Source organism: Pristiophorus japonicus, chromosome 9 (assembly GCF_044704955.1).
Source record: "Pristiophorus japonicus isolate sPriJap1 chromosome 9, sPriJap1.hap1, whole genome shotgun sequence".
Classification (NCBI taxonomy): domain Eukaryota; kingdom Metazoa; phylum Chordata; class Chondrichthyes; family Pristiophoridae; genus Pristiophorus; species Pristiophorus japonicus.
In genome coordinates, this window is record NC_091985.1 from 220,952,278 (window position 1) to 220,977,571 (window position 25,294).

Genomic DNA, 25,294 nt, shown 5'->3' on the forward strand with positions numbered 1-25,294 from the left:
GCGTCAGGTCCCTGTGGGATGAGTGAGTTCAATGTCTGACCCTGAGTTGCCCACATTCCTCATGCTCTCGGGGGCAGTCACTCTCCGCACAGTCGGAGTTAGTTGGAGAAACAGCATCATCTACTGGACACCGGCGGTATTTCAAGGAACATCATGTCTGGCTCCATCCCAGAGAAAACCAAAACCAACCCGCAGATTCAATTCATTTTATTATCAATTGTTAACAAAGTTTAGCTCCATTTGTTGCAACTTCCAGTATTTGAAGGAATCTCTTTAAAAAGAGTTAAGTATGGATGCAAACACAATCAGCATTATTTTTATCTGACCCTTTTCCCGTTTATTAAATGGTCAAATATCCAGAATATTAAACTCCAGCCCAGTTCGGGGTCATCAATATCAGCAGAAAGAAACCACAACTGTCAGAATGGACACGATTCAGTCTGGGATAACAGCAGAATCCAAACCCTGCAATCACTTGTGAACTCGCTGGTGTCTTAGCAGGTAGGATGACCGAACGTATTCTTTCCCACACACGGAGCAGGTGAACAGCTTCTCCCTAGTATGAACTCGCTGGTGTACCATTAGATGGGATGACCGAGCGAATCCCTCCCCACACAAAGAGCAGGTGATCGGGCTCTTCCCAGAGTGAATTCGCTGGTGAGTTAGAAGGTTGAAATAACAAGTGAATCCCTCCCCACACACGGGGCAAGTGTACGGTCTCAACCCGGTGTGAATTCGCTGGTGTGTCAACATGTCGCTTGACCAAGTGAATCGATCCCCACACATGGAGCAGATGAACAGCCTCTTCGCAGTGTGACTTTTTTCCCAGTTCAGATGGGGATCTGAATCTCTTCCCACAGTCCCCACATTCCCCGGTTTCTTCATGGTGTGGTTGTCCTTGTGTCGCTCCAGGTTGATCAGTTGAAGCCTCGTCCACACACAGAACACGTATATGGTTTCTCCCCGCTGTGAAAGGTGAGATGTTTTTTCAGGCTGTGTAACTGGTTAAAGCTCTTTCCACAGGCAGTGCACTGGAACACTCCCCCTCGGGTGAGTGTGTCTCCGTGCTTTTCCACTCACACTGATGTTTGAAATCTGTTCCCACAAACATTTCTCCTTCCACATTCAAAGGCCGATGATATTCAGGTCCTGAGGAATCGAGTGACTCTGTCAGATCTTGATCTGATGTTTGGTTTGAGTTTCCCGTTTGCAAATCCTGCCCTTCTGATACCCCGGAAAAGGAGTTTACAAAAATCATTACTGTAAGTACAGGACAGAAATTAAGAACAAACAATTCTAGATTTCATGGAACATTCTTGCCTCCCGTGTTCCTCCAAAGCTCTAAATCCCCATCCCATACACTCTCCATCCTCCCTGTCCTGAAATTCAAACACATCGAATGTCTGAAGACAGCTTATCCTCCGCACCCAGTTTTCACCACCAACTCTGGCTGGGTTCAGTTCTACACTCACTGGTTCCCCTCTCTCTCCTCCCCTCCCCTGAAGGTGCTGACTCTGGCTGGGTTCAGTTCTACACTCACTGGTGCCCCTCTCTCTCCTCCCCTGAAGGTGCTGACTCTGGCTGGGTTCAGTTCCACACTCACTGGTGCCCCTCCTTCTCCTCCCCTGAAGGTGCTGACTCTGGCTGGGTTCAGTTCTACACTCACTGGTGCCTCTCCCTCTCCCTCTCCCTCTCCCTCTCCCTCTCCCTCTCCCTCTCCCTCTCCCGAAAGTGCTGATTCTGTCTGGGTTCAGTTCTACACTCACTGGTTCCCCTCCCTCTCCTCCGCTGAAGGTGCTGACTCTGGCTGGGTTCAGTTCTACACTCATTGGTGCCCCTCCCTCTCCTCCCCTGAAGGTGCTGACTCTGGCTGGGTTCAGTTCTACACTCATTGGTGCCCCTCGCTCTCCTCCCCTGAAGGTGCTGACTCTGGCTGGGTTCACTGGGACCCTGAAGCCCTGCCCACACATTGCTCTTTTGCAAAGATGGCCACACATGGGTGCTAAAGCTCCATGAATCTCGATGGCAGCGCACAAACCTGTAGCTTTCCTTTATTAATAATATATTTTATTTATATAGCACCTTTAATTTAGTACAATGTCCCAAGGTGCTTCACAACAGTTTACAAGACGAATTAGCCCAACATCTGTTGCAGGACATTTGGAAAAGCATAATTCAGTCAAGCAGAGTCAGCATGGTTTTATGAAAGGGAAATCATGTTTGACTAATTTGCTGGAGTTCTTTGAGGATGTAATGGGCAGGGTGGGAAAGGGGGGAACCAGTGAATGTGGTGTATTTGGATTTCTGGATGGCATTCGATAAGGTGCCGCATAAAAGGTTACTGCACAAGTTGAAAGTTCACGGGTTGAGGATATTATATTACCATGGATAGAGGATTGGTTAACTAATAGAAAACAGAGAGTCGGGATAAATAGATCAATTTCCAGTTGACAAACATTAACTAATGCCACAGGGATTGGTGCTGGGGCCTCAACTATTTACAATCTATACTAATGATTTGGATGAAGGGACGGAGTGTAATGTAACCAAGTTTGCTGATGATTAAAAGATGGGTGGGAAAGCAAGTTGTGAGGACACACAAAATCTGAAAAAGGATATAGAAAGGCTAAGTAAGTGGGCAGGAATTTGGCAGATGGAGTATAATGTGGGAAAATGTGAGGTTGTCCAATTTGGCAGAAAAAATAAAAAAGCAAATTTTTATTTAAATGGAGAAAAATTGCAAAGTACTGCAGTACCGAGGGACTTGGACATCCTTGTGCATGAAACACAAAAAGTTAGTACGCAGGTACAGCAAGTAATCAGGAAGGCAAATGGAATGTTGGCCTTTATTGCAAGGGGGATAGAGTATAAAAGCAGAGAAGTCCTGCTACAACTGGACAGGGTATTGGTGATGCCAAACCTAGAGTACTGCATACAGTTTTAGTCTCCTTATTTAAGAAAGGATATACTTGCATTGGAGGCTGTTCAGAGAAGGTTCACTAGGTTGATTCCGGAGATGAGGGGGTTGATGATGATTATGAAGGGCCTATACTCATTGGAGTTCAGAAGAATGAGAGCTGATCTTATTGAAACATAAGATAATGAGGGGGCTTGACAAGGTGGATGCAATGAGGATATTTCCACTCATAGGGTGAATCTAGAACTAGGTGACATAGTTTCAGAATAAGGGGTTGCCCATCTAAAACTGAGGTGAGGGGTTGTAAATCTGTGGAATTCTCTGTCCAGAGAGTTGTGGTGGCTGGGTCATTAAATATATTTAAGGCAGAGATAGACAGTATTTTGAGTGATAAGGGAATAAAGGGTTATGAAGGGCGGGCAAGGAAGTGGAGATGAGTCCATGATCAGACCAGCCATGTTCTTATTAAATAACGGAGCAGGCTTGAGGGGCCAAATGGCATGCTCCTGCTCCTATTTCTTATGTTCTTATGTTCTCATTACACTGTACCAGATCTAAGATAGCCTGCTCCCTGGTCGGTTCCACAATGTACCGTTTATGGAAACTATCCCAGATACACGCTATGCTCAAGGCTACCATGGCCTATTTGGTTTGTTCAATTAATATGAGGATTAAAATTGCCCATGATTATTCCCATTTATTTTTTACAAGCCTCCATTATTTCTTGATTTATACTCCATCCAACAGTGTAGTTACTGTTAGGGGGCCTATAGACTATGCCTACCAGTGAGTGTAGTATTTATTTTGTATCGGTCAGTCTTTGGTTAGCAAGTGTGGCTTTTCCTTTATACCTGTAAGTTTATGGTATGGAAGAGAGGTTTTCACTCTGTACATGTCAATTACTGGTAAGTGAGTGTGGGTTTCATTCTGTATCTGAAATTCTCTGGTATGTGAGTGTTGGATTTACACAGTCCCTGTCATTTTCTGATATGTGAGTGTGGGTTTTACCTGTGCCTGTCTGTTTCTGATATTTGTGTGTGGGTATTACTCTATCTCTCAGTCTATGGTATGTGAGTGTGAATTTTACTCTGTATATATCAGTTTTTGTTGTGTGAGTGTGGATTTTACTCTATACTTGTCAGTCTCTGGTATGTTAGTTTGCGATTCCTCTTTGCCACTGGACCAAGACCTAGCTCGGTCAAGCCCATGTGGTGGCTGGTGTGCAACGGTCACCACATGTTAAAAAAATCCACGCACAGGCATCTTCCACCCTTCAAGATGTAGATTGGGATCTGGAATATTAGGTCCTTCACTGAAAAAACTGTGAACTCATCCCTTTTTGGCGTGGAAGCAAGTCATCCTCATTTCGAGGGACTGCCTATGATGATGAATTTGCGATGTCTCTATCCCAGTCAGTTTCTGTTATGTGAATGCGAGCTGTATTCTGTACCTATCAGTTTCTGAAATGTGAGTGTGCATTTTACTCTGTCCATGACTGTTTCTACTCTGTCATTTTGGGTTTTCCTCCAGCACTGTCAACTTTTGGTATTTGAGTGTTGATTTTCTTTGTGAGTGCGGTTTTACTCTTTGTTTTTCAGTGTTTGATATGTGAGTGTGGGTTCTAATCTGTATCTGTCAGTTACTGGTGTGTGTGTGAGATTTTCACACTCTACCTTTCAGTCTCTGGTATATGTGTGGATTGTATCTGTAAATTTCAATCTCTGGTAGGTGAGTGTGGGTTTTACTCTTGGTCAGTTTCAGGTAATATGGGCTTTTGTCTGTACCTCTCTGTTTCTGGTATTTGAGTGGAGCTTCATTCTGCACCTTTCAGTTTCCCTGATGTGAGTGTGGGTTTTACTCTGTACCTGTCAGCTTCTGGTATGTGAGTGTGGGTTTTATTCTGTGTTTCCCAGTTTCTGGTATGCGAGTGTGGGTTTTGTCCTGTACCTGATATTTATATGCTAGAAACTATAAGTTGATATTGTTGTTTCATTCTGCACCTTTCAGTATCTCTTGTGTGAGTGTGGATTTTACTCTGTACCTGTCAGCTTGTGTTATATGAGTAAGTGTTTTAATCAATACAATACCTCCCAGTTTCTGGTAAGGGAGTGCATATTTCAGTCTGTATCTATCACTCTCGAGGATGTATGTGTGAGTTTTATTCTTTATCTGTCAGTCTCTGGGATTTGAGTGTGGGTATTTCTGTGTATCTGTCAGTTTCTGGTATATGGGTTTGGGTATTATCTGTATGTGTCAATCTCGGTAACATGAATGTGTATTTTTGTCTGTATCTTTCACTCTCTGGGATGTTAGTGTGCGTTTTATTCTTTATCTGTCACTCACTTTTATGTGTGTGTGGATTTTACTCTACAGCTGTCATTCTCTGGGATGTGAGTGTGATCTTCACTCTGTATCTATTAGTCTTTGGTGTGAGTGTGGGTTTTACTCTGTATCTGTCAGTCTATGGTATGTGAGTATGGGTTTTACTCTGTATCTGTTAGTCTATGGTATGCGAGTGTGGGATTCACTCTGTATCTGTCAGTCTATGGTATGTGAGTGTGGGTTTTACTCTTTATCTGTCAGTCTATGGTATGAGAGCGTGGGTTTTATTCTGTATCCATCAGTCTATGGTATGTGAGTGTGGGTTTTACTCTGTATCTGTCAGTCTATGGTATGAGAGTGTGGGTTGTACTCTGTATCTGTTAGTCTATGGTATGAGAGTGTGGGTTTTACTCTGTATCTGTTAGTCTATGGTATGCGAGTGTGGGATTCACTCTGTATCTGTCAGTCTATGGTATGCGAGTGTGGGATTCACTCTGTATCTGTCAGTCTATGGTATGAGAGTGTGGGTTGTACTCTGTATCTGTTAGTCTATGGTATGAGAGTGTGGGTTTTATTCTGTATCCATCAATCTATGGTATGTGAGTGTGGGTTTTACTCTGTATCAATCAGTCTATGGTATGTGAGTGTGGGTATTAATCTGTGAATGTCAGTCTCTGGGATGTGCATGTGGGTTTTATTCAAGTATGAATGTGGATTTCACTGTCAGTCTCTTGTGTGTGAGTGTGGCACTTTTTAGCTGTACCTGTCTGTTTCTGTTATGAGTGGGGTTATATTCTCTATATCACAGTTTCTGTTATGTGAGTGTGCAGTCTACCTGTCTGTCACTGGTATGTGAATGTGTGTATGTTTTCTGTACCTATCAGTTGCTATTATATGAATGTTGATTTCATTCTGTGCCTTTAAGTGTCTGGTACAGATGTGGTATTGTGGGTTTGACATTGAATCAGACAGTCACTTTCAGGTGAGTGCTGATTTTACTCTCTATCTGTCACTCTCTGGTATGTGTTTTATTCTGTATCTGTCCGTCTCTGGGAAGTGAGTGTGGGTTTTATTCTGTATCTGTGTTTCTGATATTTGAGTAAGGGTTTTAATCAGAACCTGTAAGTTTTTTGTTATGAGTGTTATTTTCAGTCTGTATCTATCAGTCTCTGGAACGTGAGTGTGGGTATTACTCTGGATCTATCGGTCTCTGGAATGTGAGTGTGGGTATTACTCTGTAACTATCAGTCTCTGGAATGCGAGTGTGGGTATTACTCTGTATCTATCAGTCTCTGGAATGTAAGTGTGGGTATTACTCTGTATCTATCGGTCTCTGGAATGCAAAAGTGTTTTTTTTCCGTACTTGTCAGTTTCTGGTGAGTGACTGGAGTTCACTCTCCAACTATCTGTCTCTGGTATGCGAATGTGAGTATTTGTCTGTAGCTGTAAGGGCCTGGTTTGGGAGTGTGAGTTTCACGGTCAGTCAATCTCAGGTACTGGAAGTGATTATGATTCTCTCTCAATCTGTCATTCAATGTGTCTGAGTGTATGAATCATTATGTTTCTCTCAGTCTCTGGTACTGTTTGTGAGTGTGGGATTGATTATGTATCTGTTAGACTGGTGATGTGTGAGTGTGGGATTGATTATGTATCTGTTAGACTGGTGATGTGTGTGAGTGTGGGATTGATTATTTATCTGTTAGACTGGTGATGTGCGTGTGTGAGATTGATTATGTATCTGTTAGACTGGTGATGTGAGAGTGTGGGATTGATTATGTATCTGTTAGACTGGTGATGTGAGAGTGTGGGATTGATTATGTATCTGTTAGACTGGTGATGTGAGAGTGTGGGATTGATTATGTATCTGTTAGACTGGTGATGTGTGAGAGTGTGGGATTGATTATGTATCTGTTAGACTGGTGATGTGTGAGAGTGTGGGATTGATTATGTATCTGTTAGATTGGTGATGTGTGAGTGTGGGATTGATTATGTATCTGTTAGACTGGTGATGTGTGTGAGTGTGGGATTGATTATTTATCTTTTAGACTGGTGATGTGCGTGTGTGAGATTGATTATGTATCTGTTAGACTGGTGATGTGTGAGAGTGTGGGATTGATTATGTATCTGTTAGACTGGTGATGTGTGAGAGTGTGGGATTGATTATGTATCTGTTAGACTGGTGATGTGCGAGTGTGAGATTCATTATATAATTGACAGTCTCTTGTACTGAGCTATTCTTGCTCTGTGTTACTGTTGGATTTGGTTCCTTCTCCACCTGCTGAAGGCGGATGATAGCTTGCGATTATCGATGACTGTCTCAGGAGAAGGTTTGGTTCAGTCCATTACCTCCATTTCTCTGCTTTTGTATGTTAGCTGTTGGGTTTGAGAGTCAGTGTACAGACACCAGTGTGGATTGACACTGTGTCAGTGTCTATCTGTTTGTGTGCATGAGTAAGGGAGTGAAATTGGATCTGCCTTTCAATGCGATATGATTGGACTTTGAAATAACATATTATTGTACTGCTCCAAGTGACTGTGGGGTTCATAATGTAACTCTGCAAATTCGGATCACTGTGGGACTGACAGCTTCTGCTGCCTGTGACAATATGATTGAGGTCAGTTCTGTGTCTCTGCGCTCTGTGAGTGATAATGTACTTACTGTGTGTGAGAAGGAGCTACCTGCACTGTTCCTTGTGTTCTGGGTTGAGGAAAGATCAAATTTATTCCGGCTTGGTGAAGTATTTTGCTCTGAGAATAATAATAGGAGAACACTATTAGTTATGATATGGACAGGTGATGGAGAGAATATAAAAAGATTTATAATTAATGTGTTTGTTTATAATAAAGTAAAGTATCTGGAGAGAGGAATCTGTGTCATCTGACCTCACTGCAGTACAGTGGCACTCAGATTCACCACACCAGGTGTGTAGGATGGTTCTATAGTAAGTTATCAGCATCCAGACACAACCAAAACCCAGCACTGGTCCATGAATGGGAACACCCGATTGGCACTGTCCAGGTTTATATCTCCCACTCCCATGGAACTACCTGTAAAATTCTGAATTGCTTCCTGGAATATAACCACAGGTACCTGGGCTGTACAACAATTGTTCTCAGTCTATTGGAACCGAGTTGCGGACCTGTGTCATTAACAGAATGTCCCAGTTACCCGATGTATCGGAGGGAGCGACAATGTATCTCTCGATCATCAGCAACACTGTTCTGAGAATTCAATGCACCAAAACAAAATAACCCATTTTTGAAGTGTCTCCTGTCACACTCCTCTCCTGATGCCTGCAATAGATGCACTTGTGAAACTCCTCACATCCTCACTCTCAGGCTGTGTTTTCACTGTTCACTGTCCAAGAACAACAGACACTGAGATTGGAACTGAATCAGGAACATTTATTACTGATTTGGAGAAAGAAAGTAGCAATGATTTGAAATAGCGAGGTGATTTACTTTCACTGTTACCTTACACTGTCCACACACAGCCCGAAAATGGCCTCTCCCTTCCCCCATTCACTCCATGTTCCAGAACTAGTTCCTGCTCCACTCTGCCTCTTACAGACAGCCCCCGACTAAAGCTGAACTTACCCCGACTCAAAGCCCATCTGTGGACACAGTCCCAATGTGATGAGCTGCTGTAAGGAGGCTGCTGTTTGCTCCCTTACTCGGGCCCGGGGTATCTCCGCTCCCTGATGTGTTCAACGATCATCAGCCGAGCACAGAGGAAACGGCAGCTGCTGACAGAGCTGGGGGAGGGGAGCTCGCATAGGCCCTTCCCGTCGGTTTAAGCACTGTGTGGGGAGGGGAGGAGCAGCATATATTTAGCACATGCTCAGACCATCTTTTTGTCTCAAATTAAATTAGCAAAAATGGGATTGTTTCACAAGTTGCTTTTATCACTAATTAAATGGGCCACATTGAGAACATGTTAGTTATCATCCGAATTACTGAAAAAACGATTGTGTGAGCCTGACACTGGGGTAAGAGTGCCTAAACTGTTTTACTCATTCCATCAGTCTCTGGTGTGTGAGTGTTTCGCTGTCAGTTTCTAATAGGCAGGTATGGGTTTTACTTGCATATTATTGTTCAGATACATGGATGTGGGTTTCATACTGTACCTGTCAGTTTCTGCTATGTGAATGTGGGATTTATTCTGTAACTCTCTGTTTCTGGTATTTGAGTGTGTGTTTTATTCTGTACCTGTCAGTTTTTGTGAAGTGATTGTGAGATTTATTCTGCACCTGTCAATCTCTGCTACGTAAGTTGGGACTTATTGTGTACCTGTCAAGTTTTGACATGTGAGTATGGGTTTTATTCTGTATGATAACAACATAAGAAATAGAAACAAGAGTAGGCGATATGGCCCCTCGCGCCTGCTCCGCCATTCAATAAGATCATGGCTGATCTGATCATGGACTCAGCTCCACTATCCCGCCCGCTCCCCATAACCCCTCATCATTGAAGAAACTGTCTATTTCTGTCTTAAACTTATTCAATGTCCCAGCTTCCACAGCTCTCTGAGGCAGCGAATTCCTCAGATTTACAACCCTGAGAGAAGAAATTCTCCTCATCTCAGTTTTAAATGGGTGGCCCTTATTGTAAGATCATGCCCTCTAGCTCGAGTCTCCCCCATCAGTTGAAACATCCTCTCTGCATCCACCTTGTCAAGCCCCCTCATAATCTTATACGTTTCGATAAGATCACCTCTCATTCTTCTGAACTCCAATGAGTAGAGGCCCAACCTACTCAACCTTTCCTCATAAGTCAACCCTCTTATCCCTGGAATCAACTTAGTGAGCCTTCTCTGAACTGCCTCTAAAGCAAGTATATCCTTTTGTAAATATGGAAACCAAAACTGCATGCAGTATTCCAGGTGTGGCCTCACCAAAACCTTGTATAGCTGTAGCAAGACTTCCCTGCTTTGATACTCCATCCCCTTTGTAATAAAGGCCAAGATACCATTGGCCTTCCTGATCACTTGCTGCACCTGCATACTATCCTTTTGTGTTTCATGCACAAGTACCCCCAGGTCCCGCTGTACTGTGGCACTTTGCAATCTTTCTCCATTTAAATAATAACTTTCTCTTTGATTTTTTTCTGCCAAAGTGTATAACCTCACACTTTCCAACATTATACTCCATCTGCCAAATTTTTTCCCACTCACTTAGCATGTCTATGTCTTTTTGCAGATTTTGTGTGTCCTCCTCACACATTGCTTTTCCTCCCATCTTTGTATCATCAGCAAACTTGGCTATGTTACACTCAGTCCCTTCTTCCAAGTCATTAGTATAGATTGTAAATAGTTGGAGTCCCAGCACTGATCCCTGTGGCATCCCACTAGTTAATGGTTGCCAACCAGAGAATGAACCATTTATCCCGATTCTCTGTTAGTTAGCCAATCCTCTATCCATGCTAATATATTACCCCCAACCCCATGAACTTTTATCTTGTGCAGTAACCTTTTATGTGGCACCTTGTCAAATGCCTTCTGAGAGTCCAAATACACCACATCCACTGCTTCCCCTTTATCCACCCTGTTCGTTACATCCTCAAAGAAATCCAGCAAATTTGTCAAAAAACGGGATGAGGTCCTACAAGACGAATTTAGGGAGCTCGGAGCTAAATTAAAAGTAGGACCTCAAAAGTATTCATCTCAGGATTGCTACCAGTGCCACGTGCAAGTCAAAGTAGGAATCGCAGGATAGCTCAGATGAATATGTGGCTTGAGGAGTGGTGCAGAAGGGAGGGATTCAAATTCCTGGGACTTTGAAACCGGTTCTGGGGGAGGTGGAACCAGTACAAACCGGATGGTCTGCACCTGGGCAGGATCTGAACCAATGTCCTAGGGGGCGTGCTTGCTAGTGCTGTTGGGGAGGAGTTAAACTAATATGGCAGCAGGATGGGAACCTATGCAGAGAGATGGAGGGAAGTAGAATGGGGACAGAAGCAAAAGATAGAAAGAAGAAAAGTAAAAGTGGAGGGCAGAGAAACCCAAGGCAAAAAGCAAAAAGGGCCAAATTACAGCAAAATTCTAAAGGGACAAAGAGTGTTAAAAAGACAAGCCTGAAGGCTCTGTGCCTCAATGCGAGGAGTATTCGGAATAAGGTGGACGAATTAACTGCGCAGATAGCAATTAACGGATATGATGTAATTGGCATCACGGAGACATGGCTCCAGGGTGACCAAGGCTGGGAACTCAACATCCAAGGGTATTCAACATTTAGGAAGAATAGACAGAAAGAAAAAGGAGGTGGGGTGGCAGTGCTGGTTAAAGAGGAAATTAATGCAATAGTAAGGAAGGACATTAGCCTGGATGATGTGGCATCGGTATGGGTGGAGCTGCGGAATACCAATGGGCAGAAAACACTAGTTGTGAGTTGTGTACAGACCACCAAACAGTAGTAGTGAGATTGGGGACAGCATCAAACAAGAAATTATGGATGCGTGCAATAAAGATACAGCAGTTATCATGGGCGACTTTAATCTACATATTGATTGGGCTAACCAAACTGGTAGCAATGCGGTGGAGGAGTATGTCCTGGAGTGTATTGGGGATGGTTTTCTAGACCAATGTCGAGAAATCAACTAGAGGGCTGGCCATCATAGACTGGGTGATGTGTAATGAGAAAGGGCTAATTAACAATCTTGTTGTGCGAGGCCCTTTGGGGAAGAGTGACTATAATATGGTAGAATTCTTCATTAAGATGGAGAGTGACACAGTTAATTCAGAGATTAGGGTCCTGAACTTAAGGAAAGGTAACTTTGATGGTATGAGACATGAATTGGCTAGAATAGACTGGCGAGTAATACTTAAAGGGTTGACGGTGGATAGGCAATGGCAAACATTTAAAGATCACATGGATGAACTTCAACATCCCTGTCTGGAGTAAAAATAAAACAGGGAAGGTGGCTCAACACTGGCTAACAAGGTAAATTAAGGATAGTGTTGAATCCAAGAAAGAGGCATATAAATTGGCCAGAAAAAGCAGCAAACTGAGGACTGGGAGAATTTTGTAATACAGCAGAGGAGGACAAAGGGTTTAATTAGGATGGGAAAAAGAGTATGAGAGGAAGCTTGCTGGGAACGTGAAAACTGACCGCAAAAGCTTCTATAGATATGTGAAAAGAAAAAGATTAGTGAAAACAAACGTAGGTCCCTTGTAGTCAGATTCGGGTCAATTTATAATGGGGAACAAAGAAATGGCGGACGAGTTAAACAAGTACTTTGGTTCTGTCTTCACGAAGGAAGACACAAATAACCTTCCGGAAATACTAGGGGACCGAGGGTCTAGTGAGAAGGAGGAACTGAAGGAAATCCTTATTAGGCGGGAAATGGTGTTAGGGAAATTGATGGGATTGAAGGCCGATAAATCCCTGGGCCCTGATAGTCTTCATCCCAGAGTACTTAAGGAAGTAGCCCTAGAAATAGTGGATGCATTGGTGATCATTTTCCAACAGTCTATCGACTCTGGATAAGTTCCTTTGAACTGGAGGGTAGCTAATGTAACACCACTTTTTAAAAAAGGAGGGAGAGAGAAAATGGATAATTATAGATTGGTTAGCCTGACATCAGAAGTGGGGAAAATGTTGGAATAAATTATTAAAGATGAAATAGCAGCACATTTGGAAAGCAGTGTTGGGATCAGCCCAAGTCAGCAGGGATTTATGAAAGGGAAATCATGCTTGACAAATCTTCTAGAATTTTTTTAGGATGTAACTGGTAGAGTGGACAAGGGAGAACCAGTGGATGTGGTGTATTTGGACTTTCAAAAGGCTTTTGACAAGGTCCCACACAAGAGATTGGTGTGCAAAATTAAAGCACATGGTATTGGGGGTAATGTACTGACGTGGATAGAGAACTGGTTGGCAGACAGGAAGCAGAGAGTCGGAATAAACGGGTCCTTTTCAGAATGGCAGGCAGTGACTAGTGGGATACCGCAGGGCTCAGTGCTGGGACCCCAGCTATTTACAATATACATTAATGATTTGGATGAGGGAATTGAGTGTAATATCGCCAAGTTTGCAGATAACACTAAGCTGGGTGGCAGTGTGAGCTGTGAGGAGGACGCTAAAAGGCTGCAGGGTGACTTGGACAGGTTAGGTGAGTGGGCAAAGGCGAGGCAGATGCAGTATAATGTGGATAAATGTGAGGTTATCCACTTTGGTGGCAAAAACACAAAGGCAGAATATTATCTGAATGGCAGCAGATTAGGAAAAAGGGAGGTGCAGCGAGACCTGGGTGTCATGGTACATCAGTCATTGAAATTTGGCATGCAGGTACAGCAGGTGGTGAAGAAGGCAAATGGTATGTTGGCCTTCATAGCTAGGGGATTTGAGTATAGGAGCAGGGAGGTCTTACTGCAGTTCTACAGAGCCTTAGTGAGGCCTCACCTGGAATATTGTGTTCAGTTTTGGTCTCCTAATCTGAGGAAGGATGTTTTTGCTATTGAGGAAGTGCAGCGACGATTCACCAGACTGCTTCCCGGGATGGCAGGACTGACATATGACGAGGGACTGGATCGACTCGGACTGTATTCACTGGAATTTAGAAGGATGAGAGGGGATCTCGAACATTTTAAATTCTGACGGGACTGGACAGGTTGGACACAGGAAGAATGTTCCCGATGTTGGGGAAGTCCAGAACCAGGGGACATAGTCTAAGGAGAAGGGCTAAGCCATTTAGGACTGAAAGGAGCAGAAACTTCTTCACTCAGAGAGTTATTAAGCTGTGGAATTCCCTACCGCAGAGAGTTGTTGATGCCAGTTCATTGGATATATTCAAGGGAGAGTTAGATAAGGCCCTTACGGCTAAAGGGATCAAGGGGTATAGAGAGAAAGCAGGAAAGCGGTACTGAGGTGAATGATCAGCCATGATCTTATTGAATGGTGGTGCAGGCTCGAAGGGCCGAATGGCCTACTCCTGCACCTATTTTCTATGTTTCTATGACTTCCCCTTCATTATTCCATGCTGACTCTGCCTGACCGAATTTCGCTTATCCAAATGTCCTGCTACTGCTTCTTTAATAATGGACTCCAACATTTTCCCCAACCACAGATGTTAGGCTAACTGGTTCATTGTTTCTTGCTTTTTGTCTGCTTCCTTTTTGAAATAGGGGCGTTACATTTTCAGTTTTCCAATCTGCTGGGACCTCCGCAGAATCCAGGGAATTATGGTAAATTACAACCAATGCATCCATTATCCCTGCCGCTACTTCTCTTCAGACCCTCGGATGCAAGACATCAGGTCCAGGGGATTTATCTGCCTTTAATCCCATTACCTTACTGAGTACCATCTCCTCCCCACTATAGCCACTTGACTATACACTGTTGGAATATTGTTAGTGCCCTCTACCATAAAGACTGATACAAAATATTTGTTCAGAGTTTCTGCCATCTCCATGTGCCCCATTACTAATTCCCCGGTCTCGTCCTCTAAGGGACCAACATTTACCTTAACCACTCTTTTCCTTTTTATATACCTATAGAAACTCTTGCTGTCTGTTTTTATATTTTGTGCTAGTTTACTTTCATAGTCTATCTTCCCTTTCTTAATAATTTTTTTAGTCATTCTTCGCTGGCTTTTAAAAGCTTCCCAGTCTTCTGTCCTCCCACTAGTTTTGGCCACTTTGTACGCCCTTGTTTTTAGTTGGATACTGTCCTTCATTTCTGTCAGTCGGTCAGTTTCTGGTATGTGTGTGTGGGTTTTATTCTGTATCTGTCAGTTTCTGGTATCTGAGTGTGGTCTTTATCTGTATCTGTCAGTTTCTGTTATGTCAGTGTGTGTTTTATCATGTACTGGTCAGTTTCTGGTAGATGAGTGTGTACGTTAACCTATATCGTCAGCTTCTGGCATGTGAATGTGGATATTGACCAGTATCTGTCAGTTTTTTGGATCAGAGTGTGGATTGCATTCTGTATCTATCAGATTCTGGCATGGGAGTTTCGGATTTAATTGGTACCTGTCAGTTTCTGATATGTGACTTTGGTTTTAATCTGCACTGGTCACTTTCTGATATCTAAGTGTGGATTGCATTCTGTACCTGTCAGTTTCTGCTGTGTGAGTGTAGGAATTAATATGTACCTGTCAGTTTCTGGGATGTGATTGTGTTTTTTTTGTACCTGTCAGTTTGTGGTAGATGTGCGGGGTGTCAGTTTCTGGTATCTGAGTGTGGATTTTTACCTTTATATATCAGTTTGTGCAATGTGAATGTGGATTTATTCTGTATCTCTCAATCTGGGGTAAGCGAGTGTGTGTTTCCTCTGTACCTGTTAGTTTCCGGTATATGAGTGTGGGTTTTATTCTATATCTGTCAGTTTGTGGTATGTGAGTGTGGGTATTATTCTGTATCTGTCAGTTTCTGGTATGTGAGTGTGGGTTTTATTCTGTATCTGTCAGTTTCTGGTATGTGAGTGTGGGTTTTATTCTGTATCTCTCATTCTGGGGTAAGTGAGTGGGTGTTTCCTCTGTACCTGTCAGTTCCTGGTATGCGAGTTGTTTTATCCTACATCTGTGAAATTTACAGATCAGAGACTACCCCAACAGACAATAGTTTTTCGCATTATATTGGATGAATGAGATTCAGAAATATTTGGAGTAGAGACGAGCTATTAGTACATGATATAAACCATAGCTGTCAGGGGTACTGTGAGTGAGTGTGCAATTCATTCTATATCTGAGAGTCAGGGGTACAGGGAGTGAGTGTGGGATTCACTCTGTATCTGAGTCTGTGGTACAGTGAGTGAGTGTGGGATTCACTCTGTATCTGAGTCTGTGGTACAGTGAGTGAGTGTGGGATTCACTCTGTATCTGAGTCTGTGGTACAGTGAGTGAGTGTGGGATTCACTCTGTATGTGTCAGTCAGGGGTACAGGGAGTGAGTGTGGGATTCATTCTGTATCTATCAGTCAGGGGTACAGGGAGTGAGTGTGGGATTCGCTCTGTATCTATCAGTCAGGGGTACAGGGAGTGAGTGTGGGATTTATTCGGTATCTGTCATAAATGCAAGTGTTTGTTGTTGCTGTAGAAATGAAACTTTTCAGTTACTTACGGTGGTTAACATTTACACAGAAGAAAATGTCAGAAGCAGCCTCGTGGATAACCATTGGGAAAGTGCTGTTACTGGTGAGATCACGATTTGCTCGATGCAAACTTGGCTAATAACCCTAGAGGTGATGGAAAAGAAAGCAACATTTGGGAACGTTTGAGCGAGATGATAAAACATAATCAGTGCGAGGAGCCCGATCAGAGAGCTGGCGGGCAAGAAGCATTGAGCTCCTGTTTACTGCCCGATGCTATTTCCAAAACAACGGGGAAGAACAGTCCCTGGATCTTGGAACTTGAGGAGGCCTTTCAGCGCATGGAACCTGGAGGAAAATCATCCCTTCGAGCCTTTACATAAGGAACAGGAGGAGGCCATTCAGTCCCTCGAGCCTGTTACATAAGGAACAGGAGGAGACCATTCAGTCCCTCGAGCCTGTTGCATAAGGAACAGGAGGAGACCATTCAGTCCCTCGAGTCTGTTACATAAGGAACAGGAGGAGGCCATTCAGTCCCTTGAGCCTGTTACACTGGAACAGGGGGAGGCCAGTCAGTTCCTCGAGTCTGTTATATTGGAACAGGAGGAAGCCATTCAGTCCTTCGAGTCCGTTACATAAGGAACAGGAGGAGGCCATTCAGTATCTCGAGCCTGTTACATAAGGAACAGGAGGAGGCCATTCAGTCCCTCGAGCCTGTTACATAAGGAACAGGAGGAGGCCATTCAGTCCCTCGAGTCTGTTACACTGGAACAGGGGAGGCCATTCAATCCCTTGAGTCTGTTACATAAGGAACAGGGGGAGGCCATTCAGTCCCTCGAGTCTGTTATATTGGAACAGGAGGAATCCATTCAGTCCTTCGAGTCTGTTACATAAGGAACAGGAGGAGGCCATTCAGTATCTCGAGCCTGTTACATAAGGAACAGGAGGAGGCCATTCAGTCCCTCGAACCTCATACATAATGAACAGGAGGAGGCCATTCAGTCCTTCGAGCCTGTTACATTAGGAACAGGAGGAGGCCATTCAGTCCCTCGAACCTCATACATAATGAACAGGAGGAGGCCATTCAGTCCTTCGAGCCTGTTACATTAGGAACAGGGGGAGGCCATTCAGTCCTTCGAGCCTGTTACATTGGAACAGGAGGAGGCCATTCAGTCCCTCGAACCTGGTGATAGGAAGGGACAATATGTATGAATATAAAGGGGCTGCAGGAGGGGTCAGAACTAAAAATCATGGTTTAAAAACGAGTATTAAAACACTTTACCTAAACACACGCAGCATTCGAAACAAAGTAAATGAGTTGATGGCACAAATCATTACAAATGGGTATGATTTGGTGGCCATCACAGAAACATGGTTGCAGGGTGGCCAAGACTGGGAATTAAACATACAGGGGTATCTGACAATTCAGAAAGATAGACAAGAAGGGAAAGGAGGTGGGGTAGCTCTGTTAATCAAGGATGATATCAGGGCAGTTGTGAGAGACGATATTGGCTCTAATGAACAAAATGTTGAATCATTGTGGGTGGAGATTAGAGATAGTAAGGGGAAAAAGTCACTGGTGGGCATAGTTTATAGGACCCCAAATAATAACTTCACGGTGGGGCAGACAATAATCAAGGGAATAATGGAGGCATGTGAAAAAGGAGCAGCAGTAATCATGAGCGATTTTAACCTACATATCGATTGGTCAAATCAAATCGCACAGGGTAGCCTTGAGGAGGAATTCATAGAATGCATACGGGATTGTTTCTTCGTACAGTATGTTACAGAACCTACAAAGGGAGAAAGCTATCTTAGATCTGGTCCTGTGTAATGAGATAGGAATAATAAACGATCTCCTAGTCAAAGATCCTCTCGGATTGAGTGATCACAGTATGGTTGAATTTGTAATACAGATTGAGGGTGAGGAAGTAGTGTCTCAAACGAGCATACTATGCTTAAAAAAGGGGAATACAGTGGGATGAGGGCAGAGTTGGCTAAAGTAGACTGGAAACAAAGACTAAACGGTGGCACAATTGAGGAACAGGGGAGGACTTTTAAGGAGTACTTTCACAGTGCTCAACAAAAATATATTCCAGTGAAAAAGAAGGGCGGTAAGAGAAGGGATAACCAGCCGTGGATAACTAAGGAAATAAAGGAGAGTATCAAGTTAAAAACCAATGCGTATAAGGTGGCCAAGGTTAGTGGGAAACTAGAAGATTGAGAAAATTTTAAACGACAGCAAAGAATGACTAAGAAAGCAATAAAGAAAGGAAAGATAGATTACGAAAGTAAACTTGCGCAAAACATAAAAACAGATAGTAAAAGCTTTTACCGATAGATAAACCGGAAAAGAGTGACTAAAGTAAATGTTGGTCCCTTAGAAGATGAGAAGGGGGATTTAATAATGGGAAATGTGGAAATGGCTGAGACCTTAAACAATTATTTTGCTTCGGTCTTCACAGTGGAAGACACAAAAACCATGCCAAAAATTGCTGGTCACAGGAATGTGGGAAGGGAGGACCTTGAGATAATCACTATCACTAGGGGGGTAGTGCTGGACAGGCTAATGGATCTCAAGGTAGACAAGTCCCCTGGTCCTGATGAAATGCATCCCAGGGTATTAAAAGAGATGGAAGTTATAGCAGATTCATTCATTATAATCTACCAAAATTCTCTGGACTCTGGGGAGGTACCAGCAGATTGGAAAGCAGCTAATGTAACGCCTTTGTTTAAAAAAAAGAGGGCAGACAAAAGGCAGGTAACTATAGGCTGGTTAGTTTAACATCTGTCTTGAGGAAAATGCTTGAAGCTATCATTAAGGAAGAAATAGTGGGACATCTAGATAGGAATAGTGCAATCAAGCAGACGCAACATGGATTCATGAAGGGGAAATCATGTTTAACTAATTTACTGGAATTCTTTGAGGATATAAAGAGCATGGTGGATAGAGGTGTACCAATGGATGTCGTGTATTTAGATTTCCAAAAGGTATTCGATAAGGTGCCACACAAAAGGTTACTGCAGAAGATAAAGGTATGCGGAGTCAGAGGAAATGTATTAGCATGGATCGAGAATTGGCTGGCTAACAGAAAGCAGAGAGTCGGGATAAATGGGTCCTTTTTGGGTTGGAAATCGGTGGTTAGTGGTGTGCCACAGGGATCGGTGCTGGGACCACAACTGTTTACAATATACATAGATGACCTGGAAGAGGGGACAGAGTGTAGTGTAACAAAATTTGCAGATGACACAAAGATTAGTGGGAAAGCGGGTTGTGTAGAGGACACAGAGAGGCTGCAAAGAGATTTAGATAGGTTAAGCGAATGGGCTAAGGTTTGGCAGATGGAATACAATGTCGGAAAATGTGAGGTCATCCACCTTGGAAAAAAAACAGCAAAAGGGAATATTATTTGCATAGGGAGAAATTACAACATGCTGCGATGCAGAGGGACCTGGGGGTCCTTGTGCATGAATCCCAAAAAGTTAGTTTGCAGATGCAGCAGGTAATCAGGAAGGCGAATGGAATGTTGGCCTTCATTGCGAGAGGGATGGAGTACAAAAGCAGGGAGGTCTTGCTGCAACTGTATAGGGTATTGGTGAGGCCGCACCTGGAGTACTGCATGCACTTTTGGTCACCTTACTTAAGGAAGGATATACTAGCTTTGGAGGGGGTACAGAGACGATTCACTAGGCTGATTCCGGAGATGAGGGGGTTACCTTATGATGATAGATTGAGTAGACTGAGTCTTTACTCGGAGTTCAGAAGGATGAGTGGTGATCTTATAGAAAGATTTAAAATAATGAAAGGGATAGACAAAATAGAGGCAGAGAGGTTGTTTCCACTGGTCGGGGAGACTAGAACTTGGGGGCATAGCCTCAAAATACAGGGGAGCTAATTTAAAACCGAGTTGAGAAGGAATTTCTTCTCCCAGAGGGTTGTGAATCTGTGGAATTCTCTTCCCAGGGAAACAGTTGAGGCTAGCTCATTGAATGTATTCAAATTACAGATAGATAGATTTTTAACCAATAAGGGAATTAAGGGTTACGGGGAGCGGGCGGGTAAGTGGAGCCGAGTCCACGGCCAGATCAGCCATGATCTTGTTGAGTGGCGGAGCAGGCTCAAGGGTCTAGATGGCCTACTCCTGTTCCTAATTCTTATGTTCTTATGAGCCTGTTATATAAGGAATAGGGGGAGGCCATTCAGTCTCTCGAGTCTGTTACATTGGAACAGGAGGAGGCCATTCAGTCCCTCGAGTCTGTTACATTGGAACAGGAGGAGGCAATTCAGTCCCTCGAGTCTGTTACATAAGGAACAGGAGGAGACCATTCAGTCCCTCGAGCCTGTTACATTGGAACTGGAGGAGGCCCATTCAATTCCTCGTGTCTGTTACATTTGGAACAGGGGGAGGCCATTCATTAGAAGTGGAGGAGGCCCATTCAGTCCTTGGATCCTGTTACACAGGAACAGTAAGCCATTCTGCCCTTCGACTCTGTTACATTAGGAACTGGAGTGGGCCTTTTAGCCCTGGAGTTTGCTTTACAGGAATAGATGGACACCATTCAGCCCCTCAAACCTGTTACAAATGAATAGGCAGCCATTCAGACCCTCAAGTTTGTTGCATAGAAACAGGAGGTGGGCATTCAGAACCACAGCCTTGCTATAAAGGAATTGGTGGAGGCGATGCATCGACTGGATACTGTTACACAGGAATAGAGGAGGCCATCCATCCTCTGGAGCCTTTCACATCTGAACTGGAGTAGGCCATTCAGACTCTCAAGCATGTTATGTAGGAACTGGAGTAGGCCATTCAGCCCACCGACAATGTTATAGGAACTAGAAGAGGCCAATAAGCCAGTCGTACATGTTATATTGCAACTGGAGGAGGCCACTCATCCCATTTAACTTATTACACAGGAACAGGAGGTGGCTGTTCAGCACTGAATGTTGTTAGACAGGAGCAGGATGAGGCTATTCTTCCCCTCGAGCCTGTTACATTGGATCAGGAGGATGCCATTCAGCCCTTCCATTCTGTTATATGGGAAGAGGAAATTCAGCCTCTCTAACATTAGAAACACAAGCAGACCACTCAGCCTTTGATTCTGTGACATGGGAACAGCAGGAAGTTTTTCATCCCCTCGTGCTTCTTACATTAGGAACAGGAGAAGACCCTCAGTCCCTTGGGTCTGTTACATCGGAACAGGAGTAGGTCAATTCCACCCCTCGGAACTGTTAACCAGGAACAGGAGGTGCTCATTCAGCACCTCCAGCCTGTTAAAGGAATTGGAAGAGGTCTTTCAGCCCCTCGCACATGTTATATAGGAACTGGGGGAGGATATTCAGCCCCTCAAGCATGTTAAATTAGGATCACAAGCAGGCCATTCAGCCCTTTGACCCTGTGACATGGGAACAGGAGAAGGCCGTTCAACCCTTCGAGGATATCATATAGGGACTGGAGGAGGCCATACAGCAACTCGAGCTGATTACATTAGGAACTGGAGAGGGCTATTCAGCAATTGGAGTTAGAAAGCAGTAGGAGGAAGCAATTCTGCCCCTCGGGTCTGTTACATTAGGAATAGGACAAGAGCATTCATCCCCGTGGGACTGTTTCAGGGGAACAGGAGGAGGGCATTCAGCCCCTCGAGCTTGTTACATAGGAACTGGAGGAGACTATTTAGCCCCTGGAGTCTGTGACACAGGAATAGAAGTGGCTATTCAGCCCCTGGAACCTGTTACATAAGAACTAAAGGAGACCATTCATCCCATTCTAGCCTGATACAAAGGTACAGGGGGAGGCCATTCTGCCCCTAGACCTTGTTACATATGAACAGGAGGAAGCCATTATGTCCCTCGTGTTTATTACATTAGGAACATGAGAAGACCACTCAGTATCTCCAGTCTGTTAAATTAGGAACAGGAGGTGACTATTAACCCCCTCGGGCCTGTTACACAGGAATAGGAGGAGGCCATTCAGCACCACAAACATGTTTAATTCGGATAACCTGTCTGTGTACCTGCACACTAGAAGCCCAGGGCAGAATGGGCCAGCCCACACTGTGATATGTGTGCGCATTAGATCCGTGCAGCAGAGCAGGTCTCCAGTCATCTTGGTTAACCCTTGCCACTGGATAAAGGCCGAGCTCTGTCAAGCCCATGTGGTGGTTGATTTGCAACGGTCACCACACGTTAAAACAAACCAGGCACAGGCATCTTCCACCCTTCAATTGGAGTTCAGGACTGGAATATCGGGTCCTTCATTGAAACATCTGTGAACTCATGTGGAAGCAAGTTACCCTCGTTCAAGGGACTGCTGTGATGATGACACTGTGATAGGTACCGTACCTACTGTGTTTACAAGCAGCTGGTTACACTGTTCCAAATGTCTCAGGTGGAAGAAACTTCACATTTCCGGTTCCTTCAATTCCTTGCCTGTAAGAAGAAAATGTATCTCTGATCATTCAAGAACAGGAGAGGTAGAAAAGACTAAAGTGATGAATGTAATCGTTCACTTAATATTCATTATGAACATTCACAAAGGGAAGCCAGCGATACAAACAGTGTCAGTGTCTGACTCCACTGCAGTACTGCAGCACTCAGCTTCTGCATACCAAGTCTGTTGGGCAGATTTACAGCAATTTACTGACATCCAGACACAACCCAACCCCTGCCCTGCTTCAGGAATGGGACTACCCGATGGAGCACGGACTTTTACACAGCTCAGATTGCTGCTCCCCTCTCCCAGGGCACTAACCGTTCAACCAAAAACAAAGAGCCGCTGTTTAAAACGTGTCCTTCACATTTCTCACCCGGTGCCTGCAATAGATGCTCCTTGTATAAATCCTCAGTGTCCGGCTCTGCTTCCACTGCTCGCTGTCCAATGACAACAAACACAGTGAGACTGGAACTAAAGCAGGAACGTTCACTACTGGTTTGCAGGGAGAAAGCAGCAATGATTGTAAACAGCAGATCTTTCCCATTCTGTCTCCCTTACCCGGGACACACGCTGTCCACACACAGCCCGAGAATGGCCTCTCCCTTCCCCCACTCACTCCACGCACTCAGACCAGTTCTTGCTCCACTCCGCCTGTTATACACAGACCCCGACTCCCCCTGAACTTCCCCCGGACTCAGTGCCGATCTCTGAGCCCATCTGCGGACACGCTCCCAAACCGATGTGCTGATGTAAGGAGGCTGCTGCTCGCTGCCTTACCGCGGGACCTCGGTGTCTCCATTCCCGGCTGTTTAAACCATCTGCTTCCGCTCACTGAGTGAATGGCGCTCACAGGCTGGGGGAGGGGAGGGCGCATGCGCTCTTCTGCTCACTGGAAATCGACACAGGGGGCGGGGCTTATCCCCGCATGCGCAGCTCTCTGCAATAATTCAGCCTTTAAAAATCAAAGTGAACTTTTCCCAATTTACTTTTAGCAGAATCTGAGCAAAGGAACTGGGCCTGGGGAGCAAGGACAGAGAATGTTTATCATTATCATCATCATAGGCAGTCCCTCGGAATCGAGGAAGACTTGCTTCCACTCCTGAAGTGAGTTCTTTGTTGGCTGAACAGTCCAATACGAGAGCCACAGACTGTGTCGCAGGTGGGACAGACAGTCGTTGAGGGAAGGGGTGCGTGGGACTGGTTTGCCACACGCTCTTTCCGCTGCCTGCGCTTGGTTTCTGCATGCTCTCAGCGATGAGACTTGAAGTGCTCAGCGCCCTCTCGGATGCACTTCCTCCACTTAGGGCCGTCTTTGGCCAGGGACTTCCAGGTGTCAGTGGGGATGTCGCACTTTATCAGGGAGGCTTTGAGGGTGTCCTTGTAATGTTTCCCTTGCCCACCTTTGGCTCATTTGCCATGAAGGAGCTCCGCATAGAGCACTTGCTTTGGGAGTCTCGTGTCTGGCATGTGAACTATGTGGCCTGCCCAGCGGTGCTGATCGAGTGTGGTCAGTGCTTCAATGCTGGGAATGTTAGCCTGGACAAGGACGCTGATATTGGTGCACCTGCCCTCCCAGGGGATTTGTACGATCTTGCGGAGATATCATTGGTGATATTTCTCCAGAAACTTGAGGTGTCTGCTGTACATGGTCCATGCCTCTGAGCCATACAGGAGGGCAGGTATTACCACAGTCCTGTAGAACACGAGCTTGGTGGTAGACCTGAGGGCCTGGTCTTCGAACACTCTTTTCCTCAGGCGGCCGAAGGCTGCACTTACACACTGCAGGGGGTGTTGAATCTCGTCATCAATGTCTGCTTTTGTTGATACAAGGCTCCCGAGGTATGGGAAATGATCCATGTTGTCGAGGGCTGCACCGTGGATCAAGGACAGGCTGATGGAGGACCTTTGTCTTTCAGATGTTTAGCGTAAGGCCCATGCTCTTGAATTCCTCAGTAACTACATCGACTATATCCTGGAGTTCAACTTCAGAATGTGTGCAGACGCAGGTGTCATCTGCGTGCTGTAGCTCAACGACAGAGGTTGGGGTGATCGTGGACCTGGCCTAGAGGCGGCAAAGTTTAAACAACTTCCCACTGGTTATGTAATTTAGTTCCACTGCAATGGGGAGCTTGTTGACTGTGAGGTGGAGCATGGCAGCAAGGACGATTGAGAAGAGGGTTGGAGCAATGACACAGCCATATGTGACCCCGGTCCGGACGTGGATTGGGTCTGTAATGGATCCATTGGTAAGGATCATGGCCTGCATGTCCTTTGGAGCAGCTGAAGGATGTTGACAAACTTTTGGGAGCATCCGAAATGGAGGAGGAAGTTCCATAGACCCTCGTGGTTGACATTGACAAAGGCCTTTGTAAGGTTGAAAAAGGCCATGTATAAGGGCTGGCGCTGCTCCCTGCATTTTTTCTGCAGCTGTCGCGCTGAAAATATCATGTCCATTGTGCCCCGGTGCAGCGTCAGAGAGGCCTATAAAAGGCTTGGCATTGGAGAGGTGGGAATTCGAGCAGCGGGAGTTTGGAGCAGTGTCGGAGAGGCCTATAAAAGGCTCGGCATTGGAGAGGCGGGCGTTCGAGCAGTGGGAGTCT

The 25,294-nt window shown here is 44.7% G+C and overlaps 1 long non-coding RNA gene across 3 annotated transcripts; it reads right to left on the reverse strand.

Annotated features, from left to right (window-relative positions):
• Nucleotides 1–192: 192 nt before the first annotated feature.
• LOC139273740 (uncharacterized) lies at nt 193–23,552 on the reverse strand. Of its 3 annotated transcripts, XR_011595328.1 has the most exons (6): nt 23,472–23,552; nt 22,604–22,690; nt 16,296–16,410; nt 8,837–9,039; nt 7,899–7,987; nt 193–1,260 (listed from the first exon to the last, which is right to left on the reverse strand). It is a non-coding gene; the product is annotated as an uncharacterized lncRNA (long non-coding RNA). The 3 variants fall into 3 exon arrangements; XR_011595327.1 differs by lacking the exon at nt 8,837–9,039; XR_011595329.1 differs by lacking the exons at nt 7,899–7,987; nt 8,837–9,039.
• Nucleotides 23,553–25,294: the final 1,742 nt, after the last annotated feature.